We start from the raw sequence: 17,542 nt of genomic DNA, 5'->3' as shown, positions 1-17,542 counted from the left end.
AGCAGCTGATAATCTTCCCCTTTGTGGTCGTGTTTAATTTAAAAATGGTGGTTTTGAGCTGCTCTAGTTTTGAGATCAAATGCCAACTGTTTCCGTGTGTCATGTGACTGTGTAGTGCCAAAAAACCTTTTAGAAACATGACCACAAATGATTTGGAGGTCAACGGTGCCAGATTAGCAGTCAATAAGCTTTAGCTTTAGAAGATTTTTATTTCACAATGAAAATCACAGATCCACTTTAATTAATTAAGGAAAGAAAAAATGATGCATTGGTTTGTAGTCACCAGCAGGTGGTGCAAAGAACATGCAGAGTATGACATCTTCACTGGGACAGACTTATTTATACTGACAATATTTATATTGCATTTCACTTAACCTCCAGCATTGATCTAGCTTGTACTTTAAACCTGACATTGTGTAGTAGTAAATATTGTTAAATTATGTTCATCGTTTGTAAATCACTTTGGATAAAACCATCTGCTAAACAAATAAATGTGACTCGTGACACTCCTGTCAATCATTCAGAGCTCCACCCACAGAGAGAAAGATAAAAGCTGTAAAATATTTTGCCATTTGTCCAAAACACTATGGCTTCTTCATCACAGGCTGAGAAAGAAAGACAGAATTAGAGAATTAATACATTAATATTTAATACACTTTAACTGTCAGGTTGGTGTAAAATTACTTTATAATTTACTTTAAGCAGTAAATTATATTTAGTGTATCAGGTCTTCATCATTAAATCATAGTGTGTTGACCCATCACACCACAAACTATAATAATAACTATATTACTGTGATTATACAACAATAGATGCTTACAATAAAGATAAGATAACCACAACAATAGCTATTTTAGTAGCTATTGTTGTACACCAGTGGATGGTTTTCACATTTAGTTTTTTTTTTTTTTTCTGTTTGTATGGGCTTTCAGTTTGTTGTCTTTTATCACATGTGTTCCTTTGTTCTATGTTCCCACCACAATCTGTCACCATGGACACTAATCATCATCATCAGCTGTTCGTCATTTGAGTTAATCGTCTGTGTCCTTACATAAGTTGTTCCCTGTCCTGCACTCCCATGTGTTTACACTACCTTCCTGTCATTGTTGGAGTTTGATATTAAACGTTTGGAACTTATCTTCTGCCTTCATCTGTTACCGTTACAGATGACCGGACCACAAATGGATTAAATGGATAATAGTTTGTTTTTTTCACCTTGCCCTCACCTGCCCCTTTGATGACCCTGAAATCAATGTTTTGGATTGGGGCGAACTTTCACCACCCCGTGGACCTCCCAGATACCACCAATCTCAACTGGAGAGAAGCCATCATCAGGTGTCTGGAGAGCGTCCATCCCTGAACCAGGACTCCGCTAGACCCAGAGCCTGAATCACCACCTTCGACCGTGGAGCACTCATGTCTGTCCCCTACAGAAGGGAGAGCTACCACCCGCCACGACGCGTCAACCAAAGCCAGAGGAGAAGAGGCCAGGGCTGACCCTAACCCCAGAAGTGGAGCTCTATCGTGAGTTTGACCAGGGGAGTGAGCCCACAACATCTGCAGATGACGGATTTGTGAGGACGGAAGAGGACTGGCTGATTGACTTCAATGAGGACATGTCATATTCCACCCTATCCCACCTGGTACCATCATTGCTGATCTCCCTCATCTACCTGCATGGACTGTGATTTAATCATTTCTCTGATATGTCACCCTACTCACCATCGTCATGTCCAGTCTCCTCTCACCACCTTCATCCCAGAGCTCAGCCAGTCCTCCAGCCCAGCCGCTGACGGATGTCCACAGCCCTGCGCCATCTCCGTGGGAGCCCTACTCTAACATCAAGCCACAGGTCATGTTACCACCAGCAGCATCAGTGCGAGAGGATCCTGCAGCTCTGCCTCTGGCCTCAGAACTGTTCGCTCTATCTCGGCCTGTCAACCTGTTGGCACTGTCTTGACTCCATCCAACTTCAGCTCCACCGGAGACCCTCGGACTTGTGGCTCCTCCGGGTTCCTTTGTCCTGCCGTTCCCCCTTGGTCAGTCATCACACCACTTCTGTCATGAACTTGCGGTCCCTCCACTGCACTCCGTCCCTCCACCCCTACAACCGCTGTGGGTTCCTCCTTCCCCTCAACGTCACCTCTGTCCTCGATCCCACCGGCTCCACCTCAGCCCTCGGTAACTATGGCTCCGCCTTCGACAGTCATCACCGTGGCATCGCCTGGGTCTCCAGTACCAGCGATGTTGATCGTTCCCATCGGCTATCTGTCTGCGTTTGCGGATCCATTGGCCATGCCTCCATCGGTCATCCCCCAGCTATCGTCAGCCTCGTCACCACCTGGACTCCTCCCTTCCTCATCTCTGTCGTGGGCTGTCGCCACTGGGGAGCTCTGGGTCTGTGCCATCAACCATCTTCCATCAGTGTCGCCAGTGTCTCGTCATCCCACCTTCACCATCCACTCGCCGCATCCTGCCATCATCCCTCCTCTTCTGCCTCTCACCAATCCTTCTCCTTCACCTCATCCTCATCCAGAGCCCCTCCGGCCCTCCCTCTGTTCTACCACAGCGCAAGGTCGCGCCTTGCTGGAGGGCGGCGATATGTCCTGTTTGGTTTCTGTTTGAATGGACTTTCAGTTTGTTGTCTTTGATCACATGTGTTCCTTTGTTCTATGTTCCCGCCACAGTCTGTCACCATGGACACTAATCTTCATCAGCTGTTCATCATTTGAGTTAATCATCTGTCATGAAGTTGTTCCCTGTCCTGCACTCTTCGTCCGGTCACAGTAATACCTATGTGTTTCCACTACCTGCCTGTCATTGTTACCTGCAAGTACCTTTACAACGGTACTGTATATAGAGATAACTATAACAATAATTATATTACCGTCCACACCAAAATATGATAACTATATTAGCGTCTTCACCAATGGACAAAACTACAACTTTAACTTATCATTACATTTTCATAAATAAGCTCGGTCAGCTCAACATCATCAGCTTGACGTCACACATGATGAAGTATGGATTGAATCATTTTTGTAATTAAAGAAAAGAACAGAATATACACAAAATAAATGACTATAATAGCGTCCACACCAATGGAAAATAACTATAACATTAACTTACTGTTAAATTTTCATAAACAGGTTCAGTCAACTTAACATCAGGAGCTTGACGTCCCGTATGATGAGGTCTGGACTGATTAATCTTTGCCATTAAAGAAAAAAAAAAAAAACAGAATATGCACACAAAATAAATAACTATATTAGCATCCACACCAGCTGATGATAATTATAACATGAACGTACCATTACATTTTCATAAACAGGTTCGTTGAACTCAACATCAGAAGCTTGATTTCTGTCAGGATGAGGTCTGGACTGATTCATCTTTGCCGTTAAAAGAGAAAACAGAATCAGTAACTGACACCATATAAAGTCACAACAGCATTCAGACTTTCAATCTTTCATTAGTACATTTACCTGATCAGGAAACTAACCATAACCAAACTCATTTTTCTCACCTGAGACTCCAGTGTGTCATTTCTCTTTTTCATCCTGCTTCTCCTTAAAAAACAAAATGGGAAAATATTTCATATATCTTCATTGGTCAACTTTGTGTGGAATTATTCTTATTTGTTTTTATGATGAAAAAAAAAATCTACAATACAGTTAAATACCTGCAATAAAATATTAGACACAGCATCTTACCAAATGAGCAACATCGTAAGGACAACTGCAGCTCCACAAACCACTCCAATGGACATGTACAATATCACCAGATGATCTACAAAAAAAATAAATTAATTTGCATCACTTTAGAAAGAGTAATGTAAGTATATGAGCTTCTCTACCTTTGACAGTCACAGTTACAGCGTCTGATCTCTGAGATCCATGTTGATTGTGAGCCTGACAGTAGAAGCGTCCACTCTGTAGTGCACTGAAACTCTGTCCAGATCCAACAGCTGAGCTTTCATTCTCCTTAAACCAGCTGAAGTTCAGAGCAGGAGGGTTTGAATCACTCCTGCAGATCAGAGTCACTGAATCTCCTGACACTATTTCACCAGATGGACTAATGGAGACTGAGACATTCCTGGGAGGGTCTGAAATGGATACAATTGAAAATTCTCAATAAATATTAGAAAATTGTGGATTTGTGAACAATGTGTAGATGATCATTAACTCACACATGACGTTTAAAGTCACAGCAGAGTATTTCTCTCCATGTTCATTGATGGATCTGCACTTGTATTCTCCACTGTCATCAGAGCTGATCTTTGAGATGCTGTAGATTTTTCCATATCCTACAAACGTTCTTCCTTTATACCAGTAGAGTTTTGAAGGAGGGTTTGAATCGCTGCTGCAGATCAGAGTCACTGAATCTCCTGACACCATTTCACCAGATGGACTGATGGACACTGAGACACTCTCTGGAGGATCTAAAAGAACAATAACATGAAATCATCTCATTCAAACACAATCTCTTTTTTTAAGTACAAATGAATCTGTACTCACACGTGACATTGAGCTGAACAGCAGGAGAGATGTGATTTTGTCCGTGTACAGCACAGCTATATCTGCCTGCATCCTGTCTTCTGACTGACTGCAGCAGGAGTTCATTGTTTCTGTCTCTTCTCTCAGTTAATGGCTGTGAGTTTCTGTACCAGATGAATGTTGCTCTGTCAGTCAGAGTGCAGCTGCTTTTACATGTCAGACGGACTGAATCTCCCTCTGTCACTCTCTCAGGAGACTCCACCTGAAGATCTGAACACAACACACACATTATATCTAGTGCTGCTGTCATACACTGATTATTATTCAACATAATGCACAGAAGAAGAGAGAAACCTCATGAAAGTCACCTGTGACAGTAAGAGACACTCCTGGATCACCAGTCCATTTTCCTCCTGTTATATTAGTGATGAATCTGAAATAGTACTCGTGTGAATCCTTCAGTGTCACATGACTCAGTCTGATGGTGCAGATCTGCTGTTTATCTCCCAGATACTGAAGCCTCTGACTGTATTCAGGGTCCTCAGACAAATCTAGAAAATCTTTTATAGGGCCTTTGATCCAGAACACTCTCTCAATCTGATATCCAGTAGGGTATGTATAAGTGCAGCTCATTATCACTGATGAGTCCTTTAGAGCACAGATGTGTGAAGGACTGTAACTCACACCCCAACCAGCACTAGAAACCCCTGAAACACAGAATTCATAGAGTGAAGAAAAGAATCTGCTTTTGTACAAATAATTTTGGGGAGGGAAATTGCTTAGTTTCCTCTTTAGTCATTCACTCACCGTGAATCATGAGCAGAAAGATCAGAGGAAGAGGAGGAGCCATTCTGACCAACATCAGAGCAACACCTACAACAAATGAACAGCGGCTTATTTCTGATGTCATGAATATAGAACTACTTTTTATAGTACATGTAAATATTATCATTAGTTCACTGCATGTGTCGGTGGTGGTGTTTATTAAGGTTTGGTTTAGAAATACTGTGGTTAAGCAGGTTTATCACACATTCTTCATTTTCTCAAGTTCCTTTTTCCGGCTAGTGCAAATCGAGCTCATCTACAATGCAAAGTGCACCTTATACACAACAAAACACACACAATCCTGCTCCAATCACTGATCAGTCAGTATTTGTTCTATTACACTTACAAGCAAAACATGGCCAAACATTAAAGGAGTGGTTCAGTGTTTTTTTTCTAGGCTTGATTGTGTTTTTGGGGCACAGTTTAGTCTTAATGCATTGTTTTTTTGAAAATGCTGTATTTGTCATCTATTTTACCTTTATTCTACACCTCTGTTTCCATTGTCATTTGAACGGCTCGTTTGACTTCCTGCTTCTATGAAGCCACTCCCTTCGAAATATGCAATTTGCTCAGATTGGTTAGCTGGCCCAGTGTATCATGATTCGCTGAAGCGTCCGGAAATGCCACGCCCCTTACCATTCGTTATTACTACCGCTTCAGCAGAAATGTAAATAATAGCTTCTATATTGCTATATCAAATTGAGCCGAATCAGACCCAGATGAAGAGGGTCAAGCAGAACCTCTGCAATCGCGCCTTTTAAAGGACGTTTATGAATGGTATTTCATTTTTGTATTTGTGTCAAATTGTTTAGATGCTGTCACTGCTGTTTGTTAGCTTTCAATATATGGTTTTATCCTGATTAAAGCTTTACTGTAGCTGAATACATGACTGAGTAGTCACATTTTTGTAAAGGTAGCATTTAATTTATAGCATGAACAACTGTTTGTCTATGAACATAGATGTTTGTTGGAGAAGTATGCACTAGAATTTAGCTAACTGGCTAGCAAAAATGAGTTGCTCTTTGTATATGTCCTTGATGCAACCAAAAATAGCAACAGAACTATACGTTTAAAAGCCATGTACAAACAATAAAACGTACTTACAGTTTGAAGCCAATAAACAGCAGCTTCTGCTTTTAAAGTGGGAACTGCTTCATCTTTCATTAATAGCCTTTGTGTAAAGCCAGCATTGAACTCGTGTAGATTCTGGAATCTTCTTCAGCGCCGCATCCAGTGTAGAAAATATCAGATCATAATGGGTTCTATTATCTTTTGACGCGTGGTGTTGCTCGCGTCCGGTGTACACAACTCTTCTGCTTTCATTATGCTGCGCCACATGGCCTCGCCCACTTTGTTGCGTGTTCCCGGGGGCGTGTTTTACAGGGTTTATGATGTCACCAACCCGGGAAGAAGCTTGTTGTAGTCCAAACCTGTCATTTTTGACTTGGGTAAAGTTGGTTTTATATTCGCACATTCGGACTTCTGATAAATTCATACTTTCCAATAAATGTGCAATAAATTAATGTTTGCGAATTTTAAGCAGCGACATGATATTGACAACCAATGATTGTCAACTTACAACATTTTTCACAGTCGATCAAAATAGGCAAGTATTGTTTTAATGGCATATTTACTTGTGAATGTCCACTGAATGTCCAATGTAGTGTGATTAACAAGACTATTGAATACGGATGTCCGAATGTGCGAATATAAAACCAACTTTACCCAAGTCTGTACACACCAGGACAAATATTGCGCGCGATTATCACCGGCGTTTAACGGCTCGTGACTAAACAAAGGGTGCCAATGTGAGTGTGCAAACCGGTGCGAAAAACGCGAGGCGTAAAAGCGCCATTTAAAAAAAAAAAAAAAACGCCTCGGGTTATATATATATATTTTTTTTGGTTTGACGCACTGCATTAAAAACTGGCAGACCAATGAAAGTGGTGCTTTTGTTCACTTGCCTGGAGCTGCTTAAGTTACAGTAAAAAACGACTTGCTAGCGCTCAAGCACAAAACGGTCTTGCCGGGCACACATTGATCCGTTCCACCTGCACGATCCGTTTCACGCATGCGCGTAATTACGTAGTAGAAAACGTCACGGTTTTCCTACACTATCGGTACCTACTAATGGAACACTTGACGGCAAGGCGGCACATTTGTGTAACGTTAGTTGTATTGTGTTTAACATTTAACAGCGGGTCTATTTTGATGCTTTTAAATGTAGCTTAGGCTATGCATTACGTGGTTGCCAATCCAAAATAATAAAGGAGTTGTGATTCGTTACATGAACATACATGATCAGTTTCCTCCATACTCTCCGTTGCGATTCATTGCTGGTATAAGGCTTAACATCCTTAACTTGACGTGTTTTGGGTCAGTAGTATTGTCAAAGATGGTTTGTGTCGTTTTTTTATTAAAAGCTGCTAATAGTTAACTTTTAAGTTGAGTAATTTTGTATTAATATGGGTCTATATAGGGTAATATATATCTATATAATCTAAATGAGGAAAATAACCCCTTCAATGTTGTTTACAGAAGACAATAAGGAACATAATATGCATTTCTGCCAAGACTATCTGCACTTACATGAAGAAAGAACTACAAACAAGTGTGGGGAAACGTTATAGAGTATTTCAAACTGACAATGGAAATGACTTTTATTTAAGAGTAAAAATTCTCTCTCTCTCTCTCTCTCTCTCACACACACACACACACACACTATCTCTCTCTCTCCCTCCCTCCCTCACCCTCTCCCACACACTCTCTCCCTCTCTCACACACACTCTCTCTCTCTCTCTCTCACACACACACACACACACACACACACACACACACACTATCTCTCTCTCTCCCTCCCTCCCTCTCCCACACACTCTCTCCCTCTCTCACACACACTCTCTCTCTCTCACACACACACACATACACACACACACACACACACACACACACACACACACACACACACACACACACACACACACACACACTATCTCTCTCTCTCCCTCCCTCCCTCTCCCTCTCCCACACACTCTCTCCCTCTCTCACACACACACTCTCTCTCTCCCTCACACACACACACACACACACACACACAGAACGGATCGTGCAGGTCGTCGCAAAACAGAATTATCATTTGCGCATGTGCGTTTTCTAAAGAGTCTACTACGCATGTATAGAACGGATCGTGCAGGTGAAACTGATTGTATACCGACAGACCCCTACAAACTATCCCTGTGTCTCAATCAGCCTCCTAGCTTTCAAGGTCATGTAAATGAATGTGGCCGACTCCCTGATCAGGGAGCTGATTGAGATGCATGCTATGGATGCTCTGCCAGTTCTTGGCCACACCAATAGATGTGTATTATTTCTGTATTTTTACTGGGGGTTTTTTTTGTTGTTTTTTTCTTTTACATTCAAGAAATATAGTTGAGAATGTCTATTTCATAAATGTTTATTAGCACTAACGTTTCTGACTACCATCTCTCATATGTCATATATATATATTATTTTATATCTGCATTTTTATCTTCTTTAACTTTTAATATCATAAATATGTTTATTTGCACTACTGTTAAGCACAAGCGGCATATACTGTCAGGGAGTGAATTTGCACGTTCATTCTGCGCATTTTCAGTGAAAATCACTTGGGTATGAACACAAAAAATGTCTCAGAAAATGCTGCCGATAAATGCATATGATATTCGTCCTGGTGTGTACAGGCCTTTATATCTTAATATACTGTATATATCAGCTCAGACCTTCATGCTTTCACATTTTTCCACCGTATGCTAAAATACTTTCAATTTTCATTCCAATCTACACTCCATAGCCCACAATTACAACACAAACAGCAGCTTTGTACATTTTTCAAAAAAGAATTATTCACACCATTAAAATAATAATAATAAAAAGCTAGTTGATGATACTGAATCTAAAGAAAGATTTGTAAATGATGCTCTTACCTTTTTTTGCCAGTGCTAAAATGAACAGGTTGAAACAGCACTGGGTTTCTCATACTCTGAAACACATGTGGTTAACACCTCTGTGATCATATTCATGACACTTCACTTAGTGCTGGTTTAGTTTATCAAGTCATAATAGTAACATCACAGAGAACACATCAGACTAAAGACATAAAATAAGAGTAAAAACTCTACACCAGGTTCACAGAGATGCTCATGTTATAATGTTTTCAAACTTATCTGCATCTTCATAAGGAACCAAGAAAATAATTACTTAATTGTGCATTTGATAAACTTTGACCAGCAATTTGGCAATAATAAGAACTTGCTGATTAAGTGCTAGAATATTACAGATGCTTCCTCTGAATGTCTAAACATCAATCTTATGAGATCTTCTAAGCTTGTTTTTCTAATAGTGGCCGTGTGTCACTTCATAATGTCTGATTCTCTGTCATCTCTAACTCTAAATGTAGTCATATAGATACAGTTTTGTATACATATATTTGTATTTAACTTGTCCAACTTCAAACTAGCAGCATCTTTCAGTGTGACCCTTGTGAGAGACGGGCCATTCCCAAAATCATCCCCTATACCCTTTCACTATTCACAATGCAGAAGCATTGGCATGTAACTTATATATATAGGATATATATATATATATATAGGATATTTTTTATATATATATATATATATATATATATATATTTTTTTTTTTTCATCACGTGTCCCTTTAGGTGCTCAGAAGAAGCGGTAAAACCTAGGCCTATTAAAATATCCACACTTGCGGTCTTGTCTACTTGCATGATGTAATTCCTGTTTTTGGTCCAAGTGCTCATGTAGGTGTGAAGACTAATAGTGTGTGTAGAGCAAATGCAAGAGTTTACACAGTTTTATTTTGAATACAATATCTAATTTAACTTAGTTTGGAATATTTTCTTCAACATTTTGGAGAACATGAGTTCCTGAACATGATGCATGATGGGATACACAAAGCATATTTGAGTGTTTGTAAAGGGCACTGGCTTTTTTTTTAGATCTGGCACATTCGCACTTCCTGTCACATGCAAACGCTCTCAAATAGCCATGACCTCAAGAGCGGGTCTTTGGACAGGCCTACTGTAGTCCACTCGAAAGAGTGAATAAAGACGATTGAGCACCATTTTCTGCACCAGTCGCCATTCCACTGTACACTCATTATTGCAATGCATTATGGGATTGAATGAGTGCTCTACGCCACTACAAATGGCTGTACCCTGAAATAGTGCACTATAAGTGTGAAGTTGCTTCCTCTGACTGAGGAACGATTTCAGAACACATCCATGGACAGACGAGACATCATAGATGATGCTGATGAACTGTGAATATCTCAAGGAGGTAAAATAAATATCTTAAGAATGTCTATATAATACCTACAAGCTATCCGTTAGCATTCCCATTCATCTCAGTTGACATTTGTTTGGCTGACTGACACACCAAGACCCGAAGTACCAGCTCTTTAAGCTCACATGCACCAGGTGTAGATGAGGAAACATTTGGGTGAGCTTAGAGGAATATATATGAAGTTCTTCCTGTAGAGGGCGCGTTGGCATGCATTATTCATTTATTATAAGACTAGTGACGTGAGAGTTCATTTATGAAATGATTTTGCACACTGCACACCGAGGACATCTGCTGGCCAAAGACAAAAGCTGACAAGCAAAGGAAAGACAGGCTGAATATTCTATTACGATATCCTTTACAATTTTCATAATATGTTTAACTTAAAGTGATGTTTTTATATGCACTATGTACACTAGTGCACAGTGTATTTTTTTTTTAAACCAAGCAAATTTATTTCACAAAAATTGTTGACATCAATTGTTATTTGTACTTTATTTTATTTCATGACTTTCTAACTGACAACATAGTCCCAGCCTCAGACGTTGGCTAGACGTTTGATGCATTTGGCACACTTAACCGGTGTTGTGATGAATTTCGACTCTCTGCCAAATTATTATCCTCCTCATTGAAGTCACTACCTGACTGCCTGATTCTAACCCCACTTGCATCATAGCTCCTCTCCCATCTTTAGACATACTCATTGGTTGTCATCCATAATCTCTTCAATAGTCATTGACAGTGTTTCAGATATCTCTGCTGTTAGTGCTGCATTAATTAATTTGACTGATTTTATCTCTTCTATCCCTATAGGTACTTTTCTGTCACTTTTGTGATTATCTTGATTCTCTCTGTTCTACTGCTTGTTTGTGCTGAGCAGCTGATAATCTTCCCCTTTGTGGACGTGTTTAAAGGTGCAATATGTAAGATTTCTGTCTGCTAGAGAGCACTAGAGGCCTATTCAAAACAAAGGTGTAACTTGATGACGGCAAGTTTGAGTGCGGAATCTTGGGACATGTGGTCTTCACCTCACAGCCAGTGGAAACAATAGGGATAGGACTCAGGAAGAAATCATGTTCATGGATGCGATTATTAACGTTACTGTAGTATGAAGCAGAGCAGGAGCGAGTGTTGTGGAGCTGAACGAGGAGCTGGAGCGATTGAGCAACACATGCCTCATGAGCAGCGGGACTTTTATTATGCCACAGTCGTCGGCGCCGCTTGCGCTTTTCCGGTCATGAGTATGAGGAAACACAGCTCTGTTTATCATATTAGATACATTTGAGAGTGTTGAAAATTATGTTATAACGTTACTCTGTGCGTTCGCTGGGCGGCTGCTGTGAGACACTGTTACACACTGCAGTAAGATAGATCGATTTTACAATATCATATTAAATGCTGGATGTCTTGTGTTGATAAATGGCATGCAATTCATTTTAAAACGTATTGTATGATGGAGAAAATGCTGTATTACTGTTACTAAAAATAAAGCTGCATCTGATTATGCTATGTTAGCTACTTCACAAAATAGTGTTTTTCTCTGAGTCATGGTAAAGCATGGTACTCACAAAAAAAAAATCAAGAAAATTAGATTTAAACAATAAGACTAAACGTGTTGAGCTATATAACAACAATTAGTTTTCTGTATATAAATATATCAAAACTGTTGTTCCATTGTCTATTAATACGTGTAATATATTAAAGCGTCTTTGGTGTTTCCGTGGTTTCTACAAAATAAACCGGAAACCGAGGGTAACGCGGGTATGACGCAACTGACAGACGACTCCTCACACGTCCCGGAGCCTTGGTTAAAATTGCAGTTTTCTCACGATTTACAAATAGTTGGAAACATTTGGGATATTATAAGTACTCAAGTGAACAAAATATATAACACTGGCCTAGTGGTTTTTGGATATTTCACTGCAAAAATCATACATATTGCACCTTTAATTTAAAAATGATGGATTTGGACTGCTCTAGTTTTGATGTCATTGACGTCAGACGGTGTAGCGCTGAAAAAGCTTTTAGAAACACGACCACAAATGATTTGGAGGCCAACAGTGCCAGATTAGTAGTAAACAGGCTAATAACAAATCTGTTGTATGGCTTTAGAAGATTTATATTTCACATTGAAAGTCACAGATACACTTTAATTAATTAAAGAATATAAAAAAATGATGCATTGGTTTGTAGTCACCAGCAGGTGGTGCAAAGAACACGCAGAGTATGACATCTTCACTGGGACAGACTTATTTATACTGACAATATTTATACTGTATTTCACTTAAGCTCCAGCATTGATCTAGCTTGTACTTTAAACTTGACATTGTGTAGTAGTAAATATTGTTAAATTATGTTCATCATTTGTAAGTCACTTTAGATAAAACCATCTGCTAAACAAATAAATGTGACTCGTGACACTCCTGTCAATCATTCAGAGCTCCACCCACAGAGAGATGATAAAGCTGTAAAATATTTTGCCATTTGTCCAAAACACTATGGCTTTTTCATCACAGGCTGAAAATAGAAAGAAAAAAAAAATTAGAGAATGAATACATTAATATTTAATACACTTTAACTGTCAGGTTGGTATAAAATGACTTGAGTTACTTTATCTTAAACAGTAAATTATATTTAATGTATCATCTTTAGGTCTTCATCGTTAATTCATAGTGTGTTGACCCATCACAGCACAAACTAAAATAATAACTATATTACTGTGGTTATACAACAATAGATGCTTACAATAAAGATAAGATAACCACAACAATAGCTATATTAGTGTCCACACCAGTGGATGGTTTTCAAGTTTAGTTCTGTTTAGTTTTTGTTTGGGCTGTTATGGGCTTTCAGTTTGTTGTCTTTTATCACATGTGTTCCTTTGTTCTATGTTCCCACCACAATCTGTCACCATGGACACTAATCATCATCATCAGCTGTTCGTCATTTGAGTTAATCGTCTGTGTCATTACATAAGTTGTTCCCTGTCCTGCACTCCCATGTGTTTACACTACCTGCCTGTCATTGTTGGAGTTTGATATTAAACGTTTGGAAATTATCTTCTGCCTTCGTCTGTTACCATTACAGATGACCGGACCACAAATGGATTATGCCACAAACTGTGGTTTTTTTCACATTGCCCTCACCTGCCCCTTTGACGACTCTGAAATCAATGTTCTGGATCGGGCGAACTTTCACCACCCTGTGGACCTCCCAGATACCTCCAATCTCAACTGGATAGAAGCCATCATCAGGTGTCTGGAGAGCGTCCATCCCTGAACCAGGACCCCGCTAGACCCAGAGCCTGAATCACCACCTTCGACCGCGGAGCACTCATGTGTATCCCCTGCAGAAGGGAGAGCTACCACCCGCCGCGACACGTCAACCGGAGCCCAAAGAGAAGAGGCCAGGGCTGACCCTAACCCCAGAAGTGGAGCTCCATTGTGAGTTTGACCAGGGGAGTGAGCCCACAACATCTGCGGATGAGGACTGGCTGATTGACTTCAACGAGGACTTGTCATATTCCACCCTATCCCACCTGGTACTATCATTGCGGTGTTTAAACAACACCATTGACTATTTCTCCCTCATCTACTTGCATGGACTGTCATGGAAATCACCCTACTCACCATCGTCATGTCCAGTCTCCTCTCACCACCTTCATCCCAGAGCTCAGCCAGTCCTCCAGCCCAGCCGCTGACGGATGTCCACAGCCCTGTGCCATCTCCGTGGGAGCCCTACTCTAACATCAAGCCACAGGTCATGTTACCACCAGCAGCATCAGTGCGAGAGGATCCTGCAGCTCTGCCTCTGGCCTCAGAACTGTTTGCTCCATCTCGGCCTGTCAACCTGTCAGCTCTGTCTTGGCTCCATCCACCTTCAGCTCCACTGGAGACCCTCGTTCTGCCGGCTCCCCCTTGGTCACTCATCACACCACTTCTGTCACGAACTTGCGGTCTGTCCACTGCAGTCCCTCCACCCCTATGACTGTTGTGGGTTCCTCCTTCCCCTCGACGTCACCTCTGTCCTCAATCCCACCAGCTCCACCTCAGCCCTCGGGTACTCTGGCTCCGCCTTCGACAGTCATCGCCTGGGCGTCCGGTAGCAGCGATATTGCTCGTTCCCATCGGCTCTCTGTCTGTGCTTGTGGATCCATTGGCCACGTCTCCGTCAGTTGTCCCCTGCTGTCGTCAGCCTCGTCACCACCTGGACTCCTCCCTCCCTCATCTCTGCTGTGGGCTGTCGGCGCTGGGGAGCTCTGGGTCTGTGCCATCAACTATCTCCCATCAGTGTTGCCAGTGTCTCGTCATCCCACCTTTACCATCCACTCACTGCATCCTGCCATCATCACTTCTCGTCTGCTCTCACCAACCCTTCTCCTTTACCAAATTCTCATCATCAAAAGAGCCCACTCCGGTCCTCCCTCTGTTCTGACACAGCACAAGGTCACGCCTTGCTGGAGGGGGGGGCGATATGTCATGTTTAGTTTCTGTTTGAATGGACTTTCAGTTTGTCATTGATCACGTGTTCCTGTGTTCTATGTTCCCGCCACAGTCTGTCACCATGGACACTAATCATCATCAGCTGTTCATCATTTGAGTTAATCGTCTGTGTCATTAAGTTTTTCCCTGTCCTGCACTCTTTGTCTGGTCAGAGTAATACCTATGTGTTTACACTACCTGCCTGTCATTGTTGGAGTTTGATATTAAACGTTTGGAACTTATCTTCAGCCTTCATATGCCTTTCCTGCAAGTACCTTTACAATGGTACTATATATAAAGATAACAATAATTATATTACCATCCACACCAATATATGATAACTGTATTAGGGTCCACACCAATGGACAAAACTATAACTTTAACTTAGCATTACATTTTCATAAATAAGCTCGGTCAGCTCAACATCACCAGCTTGACGTCACACATGATGAAGTATGGATTGAATCATCTTTGTAATTAAATAAAAAGAACAGAATATACACAAAATAATAACTATATTAGCGTCCACACCAATAGAAGATAACTATAACATTAACTTACTGTTAAATTTTCATAAACAGGTTCGGTCAACTTAACATCAGGAGCTTGACGTCCCGTATGAAAAGGTCTGGAATGATTCATCTTTGCCATTAAAGGAAAAAAAAACAAAAAAAAAACAGAATATACACACAAAATAAATAACTATATCAGTGTCCACACCAGCTGATGATAATTATAACATGAACGTACCATTACATTTTCATAAACAGATTCAGTCAACTCAACATCAGAAGCTTGATTTCTGTCAGGATGAGGTCTGGACTGATTCATCTTTGCCATTTAAAAAAAAAACAAACAAAAAAAAAAACAATATGCACACAAAATAAATAACTATATCAGTGTCCACACCAGCTGATGATACTTATAACATTCATGTACCATTACATTTTCATAAACAGATTCGTTCAACTCAATATCAGAAGCTTGACTTCTGTCAGGATGAGGTCTGGACTGATTCATCTTTGCCGTTAAAAGAGAAAACAGAATCAATAACTGACACCATATAAAGTCACAACAGCATTCAGACTTTCAATCTTTTTTTAGTACAAATTTACCTGATCAGGAAACTAACCAAAACAAAACTCATTTTTCTTACCTGAGAATACAGTGTGTCATTTCTTCTTTTCATCCTGCTTCTCCTTAAAAACAAAATGGGAAAATATTTCATATCTTCATTGGTCAACTTTGTGTAGAATTATTCTTATTTGTTTCAATGATGAAAAAAAAACTACAATACAGTTAAATACCTGTAATAAATTATTAGACACATCATCTTACCAAACAAGCAACATCGTAAGGACAACTGCAGCTCCACAAACCACTCCAATGGACATGTGTAATATCACCAGAGGTTCTACAAAAAAGTAAATTAATTTGCATCACTTTAGAAAGAGTAATGTAAGTATATGAGCTGCTCTACCTTTAACAGTCACAGTTACAGCGTCTGATCTCTGAGATCCATGTTGATTGTGAGCCTGACAGTAGAAGCGTCCACTCTGTAGTGCACTGAAACTCTGTCCAGACAGAAACTCTGTTTCATTCTCCTTAAACCAGCTGAAGTTCAGAGCAGGAGGGTTTGAATGACTGCTGCAGATCAGAGTCACTGAATCTCCTGACACTATTTCACCAGATCCGTTTATCAACACTGAGACATTCCTGGGAGGATCTGAAATGGATACACTGAAAATTCTCAATAAATATTAGAAAATTGTAGCCTGACTTCGTCATACTCATATTCTAGGCAGAATGTGAGTCTGATACTGCTCCATTGCACTTGAATTATGGGGCGTGTCTTAACCGAACCAGTAAAAAAAACAAACTCTGCACTCAATTGGATAGACATACAACCAATCAGAGCAACGCAGTAAGTGACGTATGTTGAACTTGTACTTAAACTTTTGCCGAATCCCGTTGGAAGGACGGCAAACACATCTTTCCCATCGACAAATGCCTTGATTGCGGTTCTTTGTTCGTCTTTTAAAATTAATGCGCTGTCGATTTCTTTTATTACAGACGTGATAGCGGAATCTAAACATCTTACTTCTCCAGCTGCAGTCATCGTTGGTGAAAACCAATTCAACCCAAGCGCTCTTTGATGACGTGGGTGGTTACGTAACCGCAGATAGCCTGTCCATCATCGATTAAAGCCCGCCCTGGCAATTTGATTGGCTCGGCCTTCTGGGAGCCGAGCATAATTACTCCACAATGGATCGAGTCCAGACCGAACTTCCCGTCCAAAAAATTTTGTGGGCGGGGTTCGGGCTGGCACCCAGGCTAAGAAAATTGTAGATTTGTGAACAATGTGTAGATGATCATTAACTCACACATGACGTTTAAA

General features: G+C 40.5%; 2 protein-coding genes and 1 long non-coding RNA gene across 3 annotated transcripts in view; 2 read left to right on the top strand and 1 right to left on the bottom strand.

Moving 5' to 3' along the window:
- LOC125271224 (B-cell receptor CD22-like) overlaps nt 1-17,542 on the top strand; it is a 1,156,500-nt gene that overhangs the window by 242,550 nt on the left and 896,408 nt on the right. The gene's annotated exons all lie outside the window — the stretch shown is intronic.
- The window catches only part of LOC125271198 (hemicentin-1-like), a 987,774-nt gene that overhangs the window by 93,521 nt on the left and 876,711 nt on the right, over nt 1-17,542 (top strand). The window lies entirely within an intron of this gene.
- On the bottom strand, nt 190-16,776 carry LOC125271327. Its single transcript, XR_007185566.1, has 5 exons — nt 16,625-16,776; nt 3,714-3,789; nt 3,527-3,569; nt 3,130-3,392; nt 190-605 (listed from the first exon to the last, which is right to left on the bottom strand). It is a non-coding gene; the product is annotated as an uncharacterized LOC125271327 (long non-coding RNA).

This window comes from Megalobrama amblycephala, linkage group LG7 (genome assembly GCF_018812025.1).
Source record: "Megalobrama amblycephala isolate DHTTF-2021 linkage group LG7, ASM1881202v1, whole genome shotgun sequence".
Taxonomy (NCBI): Eukaryota; Metazoa; Chordata; class Actinopteri; order Cypriniformes; family Xenocyprididae; genus Megalobrama; species Megalobrama amblycephala.
The sequence above is the reverse complement of the archived record's forward strand: the minus strand, read 5'-3'. Positions and strand labels throughout refer to the sequence as shown.